Source organism: Typopeltis vanoorti, chromosome 5, assembly GCF_054136105.1.
Source record: "Typopeltis vanoorti isolate ZY-2024b chromosome 5, IOZ_Tvanoo_1.0, whole genome shotgun sequence".
NCBI classification, from domain to species: Eukaryota; Metazoa; Arthropoda; class Arachnida; order Uropygi; family Thelyphonidae; genus Typopeltis; species Typopeltis vanoorti.
Window position 1 is genome coordinate 102,150,772 of NC_143553.1, and position 19,360 is coordinate 102,170,131.

At 35.4% G+C, this 19,360-nt stretch overlaps 1 protein-coding gene across 1 annotated transcript in view; it reads left to right on the top strand.

Annotated features, from left to right (window-relative positions):
* Positions 1-2,153: 2,153 nt before the first annotated feature.
* Positions 2,154-19,360, top strand: part of LOC150106699 (sister chromatid cohesion protein PDS5 homolog A-like) — a 670,786-nt gene continuing 653,579 nt past the window's right edge. The window contains exon 1 of the mRNA XM_090393290.1: positions 2,154-2,368. The gene's annotated coding sequence lies outside the window, so the exon portion shown is untranslated. The remainder of the gene's footprint in view (positions 2,369-19,360) is intronic.

Sequence of the window (19,360 nt, forward strand, 5' to 3'; positions counted from 1 at the left end):
TATTAGATATTGGGGGGGGGGGCAACCAATGAATTAAAATATCTAATTTTCTAGATCTCACAATGGGGATAATTTCACATGTATGGTTATTAACATTAAGCGATTTTAATTTAGCAAATTTTTCTTTCAAAGAAACATGTTTAAATGAAATTATGAAGACATAACTGAACTTTAAGGAGCCAAGGTGCCATACATCGCAGCCTCTTACCTTGCCTTTCAAACTTTCGATGATATCCAGTTCTGTATATGGGGCGCCAGAAGGATCACACTTTAGGATGCAGGCCTTGCTCCAATCTGGTTCATCTGGGAGATTCAACGATGAGAGAACATCTGAATTGAAATCCTTCAGTGTACTGGCAGCAGGTGACTGAAAGACGGTCGCTGATGCCTGTTCCATTGTGTTATGTAGATTTGTTACTGTAGAGACTGGGGATGTATCCTTCAGAGATCCAGTAGCCTTGGTACTTGAAGAGGTATTGCCAGATGAAACATTTCCTTCCGGTAGTTGTTGAAAGCTAGTAGCCTTAATAGGTGAGCTTGTATTAGCAAGTGAAGATTTTTCCGCGATCGACGACATGCTGTATGAAAGCAGACGGTACGTTAAGGGCAGCATGCCCGCACTGGTAAGGCTTAGCAGCACTAATCCTCTTATGCTCGAACACTAAGGAGCACACAAAAACACGTCTGCTCTGGACAGAGTTCACGCCACCTCGCACCACGTCCACTGGGCTACACAGGCCTTTCTCGAGTATTGATTTAATGAGTAATTAATAACTCAATAAATGAATCAATAAGAAAGGACTCGCTTGCCGGTGCCAGAGATCGACTAACTCGGGAACCGGTCGAAGATAGGCTTAGAAAAAGTTCTTGCAGTCGGCGACTAGACTTGAACTTAAGTCTGACTTTGAGCAACCAATTACAGAGGATGCAAGCACCATGTCCAATGGGCTACACAGGCCTTTCTCGAGTATTCATTTATTGAGTAATTAATTACTCAATAAATGAATGAATGATGGTTCAATAATAATCTTTGTCGTTTGTGACAAAAAATAACTGATAGTGGGTTTTATAGGTCGTGATAATATATTGATAGATACTTAAACCAGTGGTGTTGCTAGAGGTTTTGCCACCAGGGGAGGTTCTGAATTTGCTTCTTCTCTCAATACACATCAAAAATGCTACAAAATGTCAAAACGACATATAGAGTAAGGTTCAAAATGCCGCACGGGGCGGTCCCCCCCCCCCCCCCCCCCCTCCGCACTTCCCTAGCTACGCCATTGACTTAAACCGACTAGTTTCGTCACATATGCTAATGGCTTCTTCTGGATTGGGTAGAACAAAAATATGCAAGTGGTAAACACGAACGTTTCTTCTTTCTAAACCAGAAGGAGCCACTAGAATATGTGGCAAAACTAGTCGGTTTAACTATTTATATTATCATGACCTATTAAACTGAGTGTCAGTTATCTTTTGTCATGTTCCTTTGTAGGTCGAAAAATCTACATACTCCCCGATCTTAGTGATTTTTTAAACTATTTTATTTGTTTTGTTTCAGCATCATCGTTTATCTGAGGAAAAAAGTTTGCTTTATTGGAAAGGGATTAAATAAGTGAACAGCACATAATTTTTCTGAAAATAGAAATTAATATTATGCTATTGTTTTCGATTCCGCCGAATTTAGATGATAGTGATTAAAAGCAATAATACTAATTAAAAATTCATATATAGATTTTAAAGGTTACAAGTAAATATACTATTATCAGGGATTAAAGTAACATATTTTTTTGCGAGAAGCTTTATCTGAATTATTAAATATCTGATCTGGAATGTTCTAACATGATCCTGTTTATTACGCGATATCAACCCCAACATTTTATATTTTTTGTTCTTTGCATTTTGTTCTTCATATATATATATATATATATATATATATATATATTTACATACATATATATAAACATGCTATTTATAATAAACAACATAGACTGTATATATATATATATATATATATATATATATATACACACACACACACACACACACGTTATTTATATAATAAACAAAATAGAATACTCGATAAACTGGAGATCTTAGATGATCTATACACAAACGGCTTTACTTCGCTACCGCCATCTAGGGAGAACTGTTTTCTCTTTAGGAGTTTTGTAGAGCTAATGTTGTGCATATTTGGTTTTAGTTCTTTTAAAGTAGTGTTTTTCACACAAAAATTGAAGCAACATGATTATTTGGGTGTCTGTGTCATCACATCACCTGCGAGATGTGTAAATGTACAAATGTTAGGAACGTAATTAAGAGAACAGTTTGATTCTGTTGAGACTGTTGAATTGTGAAGTTTTATGTTTTAGAGGTAAGTTACGAACACAGCAAAAGTGACAATAATCGCGGGTAACTTGCGCTTGTTAGTTTGTATTGGTGGAATTACAACATTTTTTTTTTTTTTGTTGTTGTTGGGGGGAGGGGGGTTAATGTTAATTCTATACACGTTGACTACGATCCATTACCGAACTTGATAGTTTCTTTAAAAATTTAGTGAAAAATGGGGTTAAATATTTATTTGTTTTAATGTTTTTTGATTTTATTAATGATCCAAGTAAACACATCGTTCTTTCTTCACTTTTAGGAAGTTTTTGTATATATCAGTCCAATAGGACTGTTTTAATAGCAAATTAGTGTTATGATTAGTGAATTGTGCATTATATTGACGTATTGCAGAAGCCCAGGTTATAGTTATTCGTTTATATTGATTTAATTGGGTTTTATTTTTGTGTAGATTTAAGCGTTGTCGCTTTTTCCCTTTCATTCATTCTTTTTTTATTTTTATCTTTTATTGTATTACATTCTTTCCAGAATGGAGAAAATTAAGTGTTGTCTCTCTCTGGACATGGTATATTCTTTAAGATTAATTAAAATTGATTAAAATTGTGACTGAACCGTTACCTAATAATCCAGCAGCACCAGTTTCTCTGTGTTATACAAAAAACGAATATGGCATTTCCTAGATTTATTTTACTAACGGCATGTAGGAATCTCAATTGAAAATTTAAAGGTAGTGGAATTATCAGCGATATTCCATTAAGTTGTACTGTCAGAATTCTTGTATATATCTTCAGCCAGTATAAACATCTGTAGGGAAAGAAAAGTAGAGCTAATAGAGGAATTACAAATACCATGTAGCTAATAGAGGAACTTCAAATACCATGTTCACAATTGATATTGCTGAGATAAAGAATGCTAGAAGAGGTGAGTTCTTTACAAGTGATAAATAAGAGCATGAAAAGGAAGGAGTTACTATAGTATTTAATGTCAACGTTAAGCTAAACTTCTTGATAGGAAGACCAAAAAAAACCATATTGATGATATTATTGTTATACAGTTTTATAGAAGAGAATAAGGATCTGAAATAGGAAGTGACAACCATCTGGTTTATTCAAATAAAAAATGAATGTATCATTAAAAATTAAAACTGGATATGAGGTTTTGAAAATAATCAAAGTTGAATAACTGTTACATGTTGACTAGATTCAAATATAAATATTATTGAGCAAACGTGAAAATAATCACAAACTCATAGAGACCGAGTAGTAGAATCTGAAGAAAATAGTGGAAGATGCAGAGATACACTGCTAAAATGTGAAGTTATCTGCAAGGATAAAAAGAATTTTCAGGTGGGCACAAGAAGTTAAAGAAGCAGTTAACAATGAAATGTATAAAGTTCTTGGCCAGTAAAGCAGCATGTGCTTTTATGGAATAAGAAAAAGAAAAAAAAAAAAAAGTAGAAAAGCTATGTGTAGAGGTAGCAAGAAAAGTTTTAGAGAGATTATGAGAAGAATATGGAAGAGAAGGATGAAGGCGAATCCTACAAATGTTGTTTTTGAGGTTATTAAAACAGCATAGAAATGACAAAACGAATTATCCTCTCCCTCATTTCTGTGTTGTCATTATTATGTGGCATCTCCAAGGACTCATCGTAAGAAGGGACTAATTTTACAACTATCTCCCATACTTAATCCTTGAACTACATGACAGTACTGCCATAAACACACAGCGCCATCTACTGCCCACCTCTAGTATTATGTTGTCTGTAAAATGTGTGTTCTAATGGCTGAATTCCCTGTATGCAGGATGAAAAACCTAAGTTTCTGGGAGAGAAACACCCTGCTACCACCATATGAGATTGGCTAACTCACCTTGATTGAAAAAGCCCATATAAAGATTCCTCTCATCATGAAGAGAGAATCAAATTCAGTTCTTTTTCAGCTGAAGGATGTAGTGTACTGTTGTTTTTCTAATTGTGCTACAGAGGCACAATTTCATATGACTGTGTTAAATCAAAGATGATATTTTCAATGTCTGGAGTAGAGCTCCTTTTTATGTAAGCTACCCATAATTAAAAGAATGGGACATCAAATGGTAGGGGAGTTTGAGGTTTCCTTATAAAATTAAAGAAAAGTTATTTTCAACAACCTGAAATTTACAATTTTGACTATGAAAATTATTAATGCAAAGGTATCTTTGTTCACCAGTAAGATGCATTTTAAGATAAAGTATTGAGTGTTTGTGGCAGCTAATTAAGTAATAATGAATAAAATTTGATAAATAGTAAAAAGGTAAATAATAAATAAATAAATGCCAAGAAATTATATTCTTGGTTTAATTCTTCCTCCAAGTGTTGGCATTAATTTTTTAATAATAAGAAAGTGAAGTTTAAAGTAAAATACATAGCACCTCAAAATTTACTCGTTTGAAGTACTAGCATTTTCTGTTTAATATTGTTTTGCTTTATGCATAAACGCTTGAAAAATCATTTCACTCTATTCATTTGGAAGTAGGTTTTTATAATTATCACTGATATTACTGTGTCAATATGCACTCAAATTTTTCCTTGCTTCTTAATAAATTTACTAAAGAGAACATTTTTTTCCAGTGATGGAATTATGCACTGTCAAAAATGTCTTTGATAGTAGTTTTCATATTGTTCAAAGGATTGTTTCCATTATGAAAGTGTTGACAAATTAAAAAGAAAAGAAAAAACCCTAACAACTTGTTAATAGAAATAAATACATATATGACTTACAAGTTATTAGAATAGAGTCTGGTCAGTTAGCCGAGTGACTCTGCGCTTTGCAATATGGCTGGGAAAGGATTGTCCTAGGTTCGATTCGTGTCGCTGACGTGAGGAGCTTAGGATCTTTCTCAGACTTAGCCAAGTTAACCGGTTTTGGGCATGGAATGCAGGCTTTTTCTCCCCAGTTTATCTAGAGTTTTTCATCCCACAAGTAGGCAAACAGCCTTGAGAATTCAATGCTTCTACAGACATAGGATACATCAGGCATAGGGCTTACCACCTTATCCTTGTATATGGTTGCAGTTAAATGAATAGAAAACCCTCGACACTTCAAGGTAAAAGAAGGAAAAAGGAAGAAGTAGTTATTAGAATATAATAATGCCCTTTATTTCTGAAACAGTTGTTTGTTCTATGAATATTACATGAAAATGTTTCATCTTGGAATTCAGATATTGAAAAAACAAACACATTGGTATCCCAAAAGCATATCTGTGAATGCTGGGGTGAAAATGGGATGCATAGGCTCCCTAAGTATATACTGAAATTTTTACTCTAAACTGGAACTCCAGCTGTTTTGAAGTCTAATTCCATTTAAAAGTGGACTGGAATGTAGATTTTAAAACTGGAGCTCAGTCTATATTTCAGGCTACTGAATTGGATTTAAATCTGAATGTTATTAACATTTTTAATGAATACACTTGTAATTGAGATATAAACAATAACATTTTTAGGTGAATTTTGCAAAATGCATAAGCATATATAGACTCATTTGGTCTGTCTATCCATATATATATATAGACTCATTTGATCTTCTATCTGTCCATCCATCCATATATATGTAATATATATATATATATGTGCCAGCCTGTTTGGCCAAGTGGTGAGCATATCCACTCTCCAGCAAAGAGACTATGGGTTTGAATCTCGCCTAGGCATGGATGTTTGTGATTGTTTTCCACCATTATACATTCATTCATACAAGTGAATAAACACTCTCCCAAGATGGAATGGGTCACCATGGGAGAAGTAGACCCAACCCTCCCACAATGGGAGAGACCTTTATCCCAGCAGTGGGGAAAAGGTACAGGTCAATATAAAAAATAAATAAAATAAAATAAAACATTCATATGACTCTCACCATAAGAAAGGTTGTAAACCTATAGTGAATTAGTACTATGGGTGAGTTAAGGATTTTTTCATTATTTTTATTCATTTTAAAATATTTGTCCTTAGTTTTGTATATAATATGGAAATATGGAACTTTTTCAAGCCACTTCAGGATTGCACTGGGCAGCGAAATTAATCTGCCATCCAAAGACTCAAGAATCCATGCCCATGGTGGAATTAACCTGCATCCTGTTGACTGGAGTGGTATGTTAGCCACTCAGCCAGCTAGGCTGGCATATATAGTAACTTTACTTTGATTTGGGATCCTTATAAAAATTTTTTGAGATCTTAATTTTTGCTTAAATTGGATCATTGGCATGGTAGGATATTTCAAAATGATCATAGTAATACCTCTTTATTGATATTACAATCTCTATTAAAATGTGAATCCAATTTCTCTTCTGCTGGCTTATTCTTCTGTTCTTTCCTACAACAAATACCCTCGTCACCCTTTAAAACAGGGGCTTCAAAACATGGCCTGCAGGCCACCTGTGGCCCATGGAGCTCTTTGCCGTGGCCCGCCAGCAATTTCGAAAAAATAACTACTTAACATTAAAATACTTTCAATGAAGCCCACTGGCCACTAAGCTATACTGCTATATTTAGAATTGTAAGATGCTTTCCAGATTCACAAGGAATGCTGTGCATTTGATACTTTACATAAAATCCTATTAAAATAAATATTAAATAGACATGCTTCTTCAGCCATCTACTAGTGCTAAGCGGTACTTAAGTACTAGTAGTAACGTCGTAGGTAGATGGCTGAAGCAGTAGTTTGTTCAAGTGCGCTGTCTAGTGCCTTCCAGATACATCTCGATGGTTCTGGATACTTCGTTATTTTCATATAAATACAAGAGGATCTCATCCACAGTCAGTCAGTCGTGAACAGTGTGATATTTGTGTATAAGTGCATGCAGGTTCGTCATGTCAGCCATAGCCTATTGTGGGTTTATATTGCCAGATTTTTTTCATTAGTGTGAGATATATTCAGTGGATAATAACTGTTACACGGCCATTTTGGATCATTTTTTGGGTTTGCCTTCCATCACTATGGCATCTACGAATAAAAAGCTTAAACAAGCGATTCTTGTCAGGTTTTTAATGAAAAGTGGACCAATTTGTACTTTTTTTTGTGCCAATCGATGATAAGCCAGTGTGTTTAATTTGTCGTGAGTCGAATTTGTTGAGAAGAACTGCTAGCTCTGTACCTATGAAGGGAATGACGAAAGGCACTGATATTCTTGAAGCCGCTAAGAAAACGCTTCACCTTTCAACTTCAGCTTAACCAACCTCGAGGGTGTGATAACTGATGGTGCCCCTGCTGTGGCGGGAAAGAATGAAGGGTTTGTTGCACTGCTACGGAAAGAACCAGAACTAGAAGGAAAAAGATTTCGTCCATTATCATGGATTTGAGAATGTCAAATTGCGAAAACTATCGGATTTGAGAATGTCACGAAAGTTATTGTGACTGTCATCAACGTTATTAGGGCAGGAGGATTGAATCATCATCAATTCCAAGAGTTTTTGACTCGAGTGCAAAGTGGATCATGGTGATGTGGTTTATTATAGTGATGTGCATTGGTTGAGCAAAAGGAAGGTTCTAAAAAGAGTCTTTGACTTAAGGAGCGAAATACAGCAGCTCATGCAAACCAAGGGGAAGCCAATTGCGGAATTCAATGATCCGAAATGGATGACAGACTTTGCCTTTGTGACCGACATCTTGTTGCATATGAATGATCTAAATACGCAGCTACAATCCAAAGATCAACTGGTTTTGTGGCCAAGCTCAAACTTTGGGAGGCACAACTAGCAAAAGAAGACTTAACGCATTTTCAGCTTCTCACTGAGTCCAACTGTTCATCTCTTGATGAATACACTACAAAGTTAGCCATGTTGTAGTATTTTGGCAGCATTCAGTGTCAATGCTGCCAAAATGCCAGGCTCAGTACAAATGGAGCTGCTTGAACTCCAAAACAACTCTTCTTTGAGAGTAAAATTATTCATTGTGTCCTTGCTTACATTTTACAAAGACTACATTTCTGAGGACGCATTCCCTAATCTTCGCCTGCATGCTTTGAAGATGTGTGCTTTTGTTAGGAAGCACATACTTATGTGAGCAGTTCTAATCCAGAATGAAGCATGTGAAGTCCAAGACAAGAACTCAGATTATGGACCAACATCTTGAGAATACTCTGCTCATAGCGATTTCCAACATTGATGCTAACATCGACAAGCTGGTCAAGGAAAAAAACATTGCCGAGTTGCCCATTGACATTGTAAAAAATGAATGTTTTCTTCATTAAATTATCTTTTTTTCAAGTATTGATTGTATTTACTTATCATGAACCTGACTCCTATCTACGCTCTTAAAAGCTGAGTTTGTTTATTTTTATAGGATTTTATGTAACGTATCAAATGCACAGCATTCCTTGTGAATCTGGAAAGCATCTTACAATTCTAAATACAGCAGTATGGCTTAGTGGCCCCCGGGCTTCATTGAAATTTTTAATGCAGCCCACAGGTTGAAGACCCCTGCTTTAAAACATTTAGTATCCTTTTTTTTTTCTCACATTGGAAATGTTCTCATGATTAGCATCATTCTTGCACATCTGTTATCGCATATGAGAAATAAGCAGCTCCCTTGTCAATGCTGTTTATTCTTTCTGAACCAAATTTTTATTCTTCTTTTTCCTTCTGTTCCTCTATGCTTCTGAACAGCCCTGCTCACACAGTTTTTCTTTAAGACTGCATTCCACTGACAGGTTCAAGAAACATCTCTTCAAGGATTAGGCATTTGTCTGTTTTGGCTTCGCTGGTCTTTCCATCTTGTCGCTGGTCTCCCCCCCCCCCTTTGGTCTATATCTATCCACCTCTTTTGGTAGCTGATATCTTTCCATCTTAGATGTTCTTTCCATTTCTCTATATTCCTTGATCTTTTCATTTATGTTATAAATATCTAGTTCTTTTCTGATGTCTTTATTTCTTACATGGTCCAATTTTGTGTATCCTTTAATATCTATCCACCTCTTTTGGTAGCTGATATCTTTCCATCTTAGATGTTCTTTCCATTTCTCTATATTCCTTGATCTTTTCATTTATGTTATAAATATCTAGTTCTTTTCTGATGTCTTTATTTCTTACATGGTCCAATTTTGTGTATCCTTTAATTGTAGAAAGTTTTTTACCTTGAATTTATTATACGCTAAAGATACCAAGAAATTATATACTTGATTTTAATCCTTTTCTCAAGGAAGCAAAACAATGTTTTGTGTGTGAAATATATTCATGTCTGAACTGCTTGTATATAGAGGCTAATAACTTCATATCGCTTGCATTAGTATGTATCCCATAATGCAAAGCACACCCCCTTTTTGGATGTGTATAATGCTATGCATAATGGGAAGGGCCACTATATATTTCTATATATAGTAGCCCACTATATATATATATTGCACGTGAATATATTTCACACGGAAAACAAACATTGCTTTGCTTCCTTGGGAAAAGGATTAAACCAAGTATATAATTTCTTGGTATCTTTAATGTATAATAAACATAAGTAAAAAAATTTTCTATATCTTTCTCTCATCCAGTGATTTTTATTAATAAGGTCAAGCACCTTTTTTGCTACTTATATATGAGATATATATATGACTTCTGCATTACTTCAACCTAGGTATCTCTCCCAGGTCTGGCTCCTACCAGTGAGACCTCAATAAAGGTCAAAACCGGTCTGGGTAGTGACCCTTACGCATAGCATTATGTGTAAGGGTAGTGACCATTATGCATGTCTAAAAGGGGATTGTGCTTTGCATAATAGGATACATACTAAGGCAAGTGATATGAAGTCATTAGCCTCTATATACAAGTCTATATATGTGAAAATATGTGTTTATGTTAAAAGAATTTTTATTTTAACAAAAGTTTTGATCATTGTATCATGTTTGTTGTCTTCTGTTTGATTGCATGTAACTCCAAAAGGAGGAACAAATATAAGAAGCATGATCAGTATCATCATCTTTTCAGAGATTTAGACCTTGTAGCTTGTGTCAATCTTATTTCATCTTTTCCGTGATTGTCCCTGGTTTCTATGTCCTCCAATTGAGTGCCGTCGAAGTATCTTTTGGATAGTCTTGAATTGTCCATTCTTTCAGCATGTTCAGTCCATTTCTTTCTGTATATGTATATTTTATTATTATTATTCCATACTGTCACAGGTCTCATTGCAGGAGCACCACATAGACAACACAGTCTATCACACTATTCTTTCCTGTTCACTGTCTGCATGTTCACACCATCCTATTAGGCAATGAATTTCATGAATCCAACCACTCTCCATGCAAAAAAAAAAAAAAAAGGCCACTTCTGACCCCTCCTACTCACCATCTCCTTTTGCAACTTCCAGAGATGGCCCCTTGTCCTGTTTGTTCCCCTTATTCTGCTATATAAAAAATCTCCACAGTTTCAGTCCTGTAAATACCTCTCAGCAGTTTAAATGTCTCAATCATGTCTCTCATTCATCTTCTATCTACCAAAACCAAACTTTGTAGTTTGCATTCCCTCACTATCCTCATAAGCAAAGACCTGATATCATTTTTGTTATCTGCCTCTGTATCCTCCCCAAGGTTGATTTATCTCTTTCAAATTCTGGTGACCAGATATGAGCACACTAATCCATGTGGTCTCATCAGGGCTTTATACAATGGAATCACCACCCTTTTATTCATACTAATCATTACCTTTCTCAATGTTGCATCCAGTGCGTTTTTGTACAGTACACAATGGTATGGCATACCAGCATTTTTATTAACAGACACACATGACATGGCTAGCAAAGAATGCATACTTGCACCTATTGTTTTCCAGAAAAAAAAGAAAAGCACTGATTGCATCAATCGCTGGATTACCCTCACCACTTTTACAATATGTCTCCTAAAACTTTAAGTTTTTATTAACTATCACCTCACGATTCCTTGCTTTCTCCAACTCCTCTAGTATAGTTTCACCAGTAAGGTATGCAGCTTCCCAAAGATCCCACTACTGATCCCTGTGGAATCCCCACTTGTGATCTTTCTTTTCCTTGATACTGCTCACCTATATGCAACTCCCTGATATCTATCAGAAGACAGCCAATTTCTAATTCAATTCACATAGATATCCAACCCTGTGTGATGCATCTTAAATATTAACTTATTTAGTATTCTATTCCTTTCCCTTGTCACTTTATTATAAAAGCCAGTCTGAATGTCTGACACAGTTACTGACACAAGATTGCCCCCTTAACAAATTCAAGTCTTCACAGATAATATTATTTTGATCTGCCCAATTTTGTATACCATCTTTCACTAATTTCTCTAAAATCTGAATGGAATCACTGCTCTGTAATTTGATTCCTCCGTTCTACCACCACCACCACCACCCGTATGCAGTTGCACTGTGTTACCTTCTTTCCACTGTTTGGGCACTTTCCCAGTAACTTGACTTTCAGGAAGTAATCATGTCAATGGAGCTGTCCGTTTCATAGTGCGTTATCTTAAAACATGTGGGAAATCCCATCCAGTCTCACTGCATTGTTGACTTCCAAAGTACTTAGTATTTGAAGCATGTTCTTCTCTTTCTAAACCTTTAATCTCCTCCACTCCTCTCCAGGAATAAAAACTTGCTTTTCTTTGATGAAATACTTGAGTAGAGTGACCATTAAACATCTCTGCAATGTCATCTGTATTATTCACCTTGACCCCATTTTTTATCTAATGGGGTCATTCATCCACAATGATTTCTCCTCCTATTGGCCTTAGGATTTTTTTTTTTTGGATTGTACTGCTGGTTTCTCCTTGTATTTCATATTTGTCTTCCTTAATATGCTAGTCACTTTCCTGCTTGAGTCTTATGTTCCTTGTGAAATTCTCTCCAGCTCTCTTGTTCTTCATACTTTTTCAGTAACCTCTAATAAAAATTGAGCAGCTCTTAGATGTGAACTGTAGACTAAACTACCAAACATTATGCAAGAAAAAATGAAAGTTTGAGAATAGGAACCAAACCTTGGAGATTCAGTGGCAAATTCTGAAGAAAACATTGATTGATTCAACCAGAGAGACATGTGGTGAGGTTTTGTGGAAGGATAGAAAAATCAGAACTCCATGGTTGACAGAGGAAGTTAAAGAGGCAGTGAAGGAAAAGAAAAAAAAGCATTTCAAAAGTTCCTGGCAAATAAGTCAGCTTGTTCTCTTAGATAATACAGAGACAAATGTGAGAAAGCTAAACACACTGTGTAAAGCTAGCTAAACAAAAGTCATGGGAAGACTTTGGTAAGAACATAGAAAATAAATATCAAGAAGGTGGCAAAATATTCTGGAGGCTGTTGAAAAAAAGCTCAGAAATGGAGGAAAGAGTGCTGACATGCAAACTGGAGAAAAAGATATCCTTGATGTATGGATTAATTACTTCAAAAAATTGCTAAATGAAACAAGCAGGGTGTTCTCCTACCTGACTGTTCTTGCTTCTGCTTATTACATTTCAGCATATTTCTGATTGATGCATTTTTAGAGTTGTTCTTTGAATTTTTGCAAATTTTGACCCTACATGAGTAATTATGAGCTAAGCAAGTTAAGGCTGTGCCCAGAGTGGTCCACAATTAATAACCCTCCTATATTGTTTTTGCAGCCTTGTATGCTTATAAAGCAAAAATAGTGGGAAGGTTATTCTAAACAATTTGAATATAACTTTTGTGAAACACAAACAGATGTAGAGAATGATTTGAAACAAAATTCATTTTAGAAATTATGGACTTTACAACCGTGTTATAAATAACTATTTTAATTTCCCGACGTTTTGACCTTCATATTAGGTTCATCATCTGGAATATATACAAGGACAAGCTGAGTTACATTTCACAGAGTAAGCTAAAGAAACAATGATTTGATCACCGGTTATTCTACTGCCATGACCTCTAGTGACAAAAAACACAGATAAAATTACAAATTAATTATTTAGAAACTACATCAAAGCTAAATTCTATTTAAGATGAGAGAAACATGAGAGAACATGAGAGAAACATTCTTTCTTATAGATAGTTTTCTTACAGTAACAATGATGTCCTATTTTTAACATTAGAATTGTTATATTCTTATATATTAGGTGTTATACTTTTATATGCTAGGTGTCATTAATACTCTAAAAACCAGGGCTTTGAAGATCTGCTCTAATGAACAAGCGCTGAAAGACGAATTTAAAGTTATCAGCAATACTTTTCTAAAAAATGGTTACAGCCAAAACACTATTAACAAAATTCTCTATAAGACCTCAATAAGAATTAAAGATAAACCAGACTACAATAAAACTATAACCATTCCTTACATTAAAGGGAGATCAGATAAAATAAGCCACCTTTAAACGTCATGCAAAATTAAAAAGCTTACTCAACTCATCCAAAGACCCACTCCCACCGCTGGCCCACCCTGGAGTATGCCATATTTATTGCACCTGTAATATGCCATACATAGGGGAAACAGGATGCACAATTCCTATCAGACAAAAGGAACTTAAACGACACATTAAATATAATAACTATGGTGAAGCTGGCCTTTCTGATCATGCCCTGAACACTTTACATAGAATTGACTGGAAAAGCACCAGTTGTTTACATTACACCAAAACATGGTATGAAAAAATTTAAGGAAGCCTGTGAGATTCTTATCAACCACCCCAATCTGAACAATAATAATGTCTAAAAATCCCAAGCATATGGAAGGCACATATTCTACCCATGGAACCTTTCTCCCTAAGAGTTAACTATAAACAGGAGTGTAGATAATCCAGAATTCTAAATCTAATATAACAATTGTAATGTTAAAAATATGACATCATTGTTACTGTAAGAAAACTAAATATAAGAAAGAATGTTTCTCTCGTGTTATCTTAAACAGAATTTAGCTTTGATGTAGTTTCTAAATAATTAATTAATTTGTAATTTTATCGGTAGTTTTTTTTTTTTTTTTCACTAGAGGTCATGCCAGTAGAATAACTGGTGATCAAATTATTGTTTCTTTAGCTTACTGTGTGAAATGTAACTCAACTTGTCCTTGTATATTTGTATATACTCCAGATGATAACCTTAATATGAAGGTCAAAATGTCGGGAAATTAAAATAGTGATTTATAACACGGTTGTAAAGTCCATAATTTCTAAAATGAATGCTGATCACCGTGCAACACTAAAAGAAAGGATTTGAAGTAAAAGTTTTGAAATTTATAAAAAGATGTTTATTAACTGGCCTATATTTCACTCAGTTTCACACTGGAATCTTCGGAGCAGAAACAATTACAGGTTTCACGTGACAATGAATAAGTGAAATAGTTCAAATTTTAACAGACAAAGGAGTTGATCTTACGATAACAGTCTCCCAAATTTTTGGCAATTAATGCAGCCATACTTGTTAAGGTTAGGAGAATGGTTCATAGCCATTGCTTACTCTAAAAATAATGTTTCTGACCTGTAATGACTTATAAACTTGCTCAACAATTAGTAAGTCACCTGCTATCCCCCCCCCCCCTCCCCGTTCCCTGCCACTTGTAATTCTTTGATATAAAAAAAAAAAAAAATTCTGACCATTTCAAATCATTGGTTAAAAATCGCGTTCTTAAAAATTCAGACATAATGGTTAGTTTTGATGTCACTAAAAGACACCCTTGATTTCATCAAGTCTATTCCCCCCCCCCCCCTCCCATCTTTACATATTTGAGTTATTCAAATTTACTGTCTTTGCAGGTTACTTTGCATAGCATGGAAAAATTATCTACAGATTAATGGTATTGCAATGCATTTCACTGTTTTCTATCCCTCCCCCCCTTTTTTTTTTTTTTTTAGCTAACTTTTATATGCAACATTTCAAGAACATTATCTTTCTCAATGTTGGCCCCATGGGTAAGACACTTTAGATTCATTTGTAATTTCCCTAAACAGTCAACATCCCAAAATTGCCTTTAAGATGATTCGCTGTCTTTTTTTGTTTATAGAAAGCTAACATCACATACACATGAAGATACCTATGTAAATGATCACATCACCTTCATCCGGTCCAACAGTGTGGTATCCTAAAAACACTTAACAGAGCTAGGGATAGGTCCATCTATTTCCCCTACAAACACTGTATATGAGGTACATATGTAAGACAGCAAATTACCAAGTACTAATGAAATATAATTCTTGCATCACCTTCAAACATGTCAAATTAGCAACTCTGATTGCTCTCCTAAGGACAAACTTCATATGAAGTTCCCTGTCACTGTGACTTAGCTTACCTACTATGGACAGACAGAAAAATCTCATCTGCTTTGAAGAACATAAGAAACATATTTTCTACCATTATCATGGCAAGTCTGAATTGGCAGACCACACTTTGGACATCCCTTCTCACAGGATTAGATGGAAGAAAACCAGTGTGCTTTACAGAAGTTGTTACAGATCAGAAAGATTATTTTTAGTCTGCCTTGGCTACGAAGCATTCTCCTACCTTAACACGTATGGCTGCATTAATTTGCCAAAAATTTGCGAGTCTGTTATTCTAAGATCAACAACTTTAGACAGGTTTAATTAGTGAATAACTGATATCTTTGAGCATTTTTCTCACCAACACACCTGAATCGGTTTCAGTTCTATAAGATCTGTTTTGTTGTGTTTCAACGGTGTTGAATTTTAGTGAAACTATGAGTGTTGCACTTTTAAAACGGTACGAGACCAGTAATTTCAAGTGATACCCATATTTTCTTTTAACTGGCAAGTGTTAATTCTTAAATTTTTTTTTCGCCTTTGGTTGATTTTTTATTTTTTTTATAAGGATCCATTCAACATGGAAAGTTTCGAATTAAAAAACAAAAATTAATGAAGTATTGGGTGATGTTAGTACATCTAAAATCATTGTCCACCAGTACAATGGAGATTATTTGTCATTTGGTTTTATTTCATGTGAAGATAATCCACCATTTCCCACGTGTGTTGTATGTGGCAAAAAACTGGCAAATCAATCATTGGTTCCTAGCAAAATGAAGAGAACATCTGCAGTCAAAATATTCTTGTAAATGTAATTGTTTTTATTAACTCTTTTGTTTTATCCTTTATTTTACTCTTTCTTATTATCCTTATTATTTTGATTTTATATATATCCTGTCATTACTGCACCATTGTAATATCTTAGGGTTTTTCTATATTTTACTTTATCTTATATCTTTATTTATTTATATATCTTTTTTATTTCATGTCTATATCTCTTATATCTCTCTTCTATATCTTATATATCTTATCGTCACTACCCACATCTTAACATAAGGTAGCCCTGCAAGAGGATTTAAATAAGCTAGATAGATGGGCAAATGAATGGGGGTGTCAGTTTAATGCAGCAAAATGTAAGGTCTTGAGGTTTGGGAAACATCGATGCGATGCTGCATACTCTATGGGAGGAGTTATACTGGAGGAAGTAGGGGAGACAAGAGATCTGGGGTTGATGATTGATAGAAACTTGAAGTTTAGGGGACATATTGCAAAGGTGGTGAAGGTAACACAGAGGATTGCTGCTATTATGAGAAGGACACTGACCTGCAGAGATAAGAGGGTTATCATTCCGTTGTATAAGTCTCTGATCAGACCACACTTGGACTATTGTTCTCAGATTTGGTCCCCAGGATTTGAAGGGGATAAATTAACTGTGGAAAGGATACAAAGACGGATGACAAAGATGGTTTCAGGACTGTAGAAGGATAGTTATGAGGATCGGCTGAGAGAATGTGGACTGCAGAGTTTGGTGGATAGAAGAAGGAGAGGTGATATGATTGAGACTTTTAAACTGTTGAGAGGTGGTTACAGGGTTGACACTGGGGAGTTCTTTCACTTGGTTGAACAGCGGGAAGGAGTGATGACAAGAGGCCATCCCTGGAAGTTACGAAAGGAAACTGTGAGCAAGAGGGTAAGGAGTAGTTTCTTTGTGTGGAGGGTGGTTGCTATAAATCAAATGTATTAATCCTTAAAAATGTATTTTTTGTTAACGACTGTGCCATTAAGGATTGTGTAAAAGAATTTTCTATCTTTCCTTTTCATACAAGAGAATAATTTAGCTAAGCATGTATAATAGCCCTTGAATCAATTTTATCTCAAACAACTCTGAATTACTCAGTCATTGCTGTTACTTTACTAGGTCACACAGGTTCGATTTGTTTTTATGAGACAGTGCATTGGCTAACAAAGATCAGGCAAGCTATTAACAAAACCGAACATGTTTATTTTTACTTACAGTTTATATACAAAAGTAAATAGGACATATCACATGTCTGATTCTCCACATATTCATTAAAACAATTCACTTAAAGCTTTAGACAAAGAAATTGTTTACACTCAACTTATTAGACACATGGATGGATTTTAGCACACATAACCTTACTCTCATTACAAATAATATAAGGCAAAATTATACTATACGCATTCCAAGCATTATGTAACACAAGCATTATTCAAGTCTACAGTATTCTTTTAAGCACATTCAAACTTGCATTCGGCTTTTATTATTATTATTATTATTATTATTATTAAACAAGACCTCATGGAGTCAAAGACTCATCTAGGAGGTCCTTTTATCTCACACACATCTCATCATACCGTGTCTTAAACACATTCAAACTCCTTGCAGACACTACACTCTCAGGCAAGGTATTCCAATCACTCACAACTCTGCACGAAAAAAACCTGCCTCTCACACCCTCTTTATACAGTTTCCAGGGATGACCTCTGGTTCTCCCCTGATCTCCCACTATTCTCTGTAGAACTTCTCCACCATTGACCCTTACCAACTTGTAGGTCTCTATCATATCTCCCCTCTTCCTTCTCTTCACTAGACTCTGCAAATTACATCTTTTCAATCTTTCCTCATACTCGACATTCCAGAGGTCAGAAATTACCTTAGTCAGTCGCCTTTGGACCCTTTCCAACATCTCTTCATCCTTCTGAAAACTAGGTGACCAAATCTGGGCACTATAGTCCATGTGTGGCCTAATCAAAGCCTTCTACAATGGAACAAGAATCTCCCTACTTCTACACGTCAGTGTCTTCCGCATCATTCCCAGAAGTCTTTGTGTTGTCTTCACAATTTTGGCTATGTATCTCCTTAATTTCAGATCCATATCCACTATCACTCCCTTATTTCCTCCACCTACAACAATATATCCTTACCAAGTATAAATTCTGCATCTCATCTTTCTTTTCCAAATTTTAACACCTTCCATTTTGCAACATTGACCTCGCATCCCCATTTCCGTGCCCAATCACTCAATTTATTCAAGTCTACTTGCAAGGCCACAACATCTTCACTACTCTTTATGGTTCGTCCCAACTTTGCATCATCTGCAAACAACTGAATATCTAAATCCAAATCTTCGCCAATATCAATAATATACAAGTTAAATAGTAATGGCCCTAAAACAGACTCCTGAGGCACTCCACTAGTGACTTTCCTTTTCCTGGATATTGCACCCCCATACACAACTTGTTGATACCTATCAGATAGCCAGTCTCCAATCCAATGCACTAATCTAATATCCAACCCCATCTGCTCTAGTTTGACTGTCAACTTATCATGAGGTACTCTATCAAAAGCTTTTGCGAAATCCAAGTATATTACTGTGTATCCTTCTCCTCTGTACAAGGAAGCAGTCACTTTATTGTAATAAGTAAGTAGATTACTAAAACATGACCTCCCTTTAGCAAATCCATGCTGTCCATCAAAGATTATACCATTGTTGTCAACCCAACTCTGGATCCTGGTTCTCACAAGCTTCTCCAACAACTTAACCACAACACCTGACACACAGATAGGCCTATAGTTTGATGCTTGAGTTCGATCACCTCCTTTAAGAAGTGGCACAATCTTGCCCTCCTTCCACTCTTTAGGAACTTGACTAAGTGCAAGACTCGTATTAAAAAAATATGGCAAGGCAGGTGTCAACTCTCTGGCACATTCCTTCAGAATACGCGGTGATATATTATCAAGTCCCACAGCCTTATTTACATCTAGTTTACTCAACTCCCCAAACACCTCTTGCTCACTTACAGTCAGTCTCTCCTCCC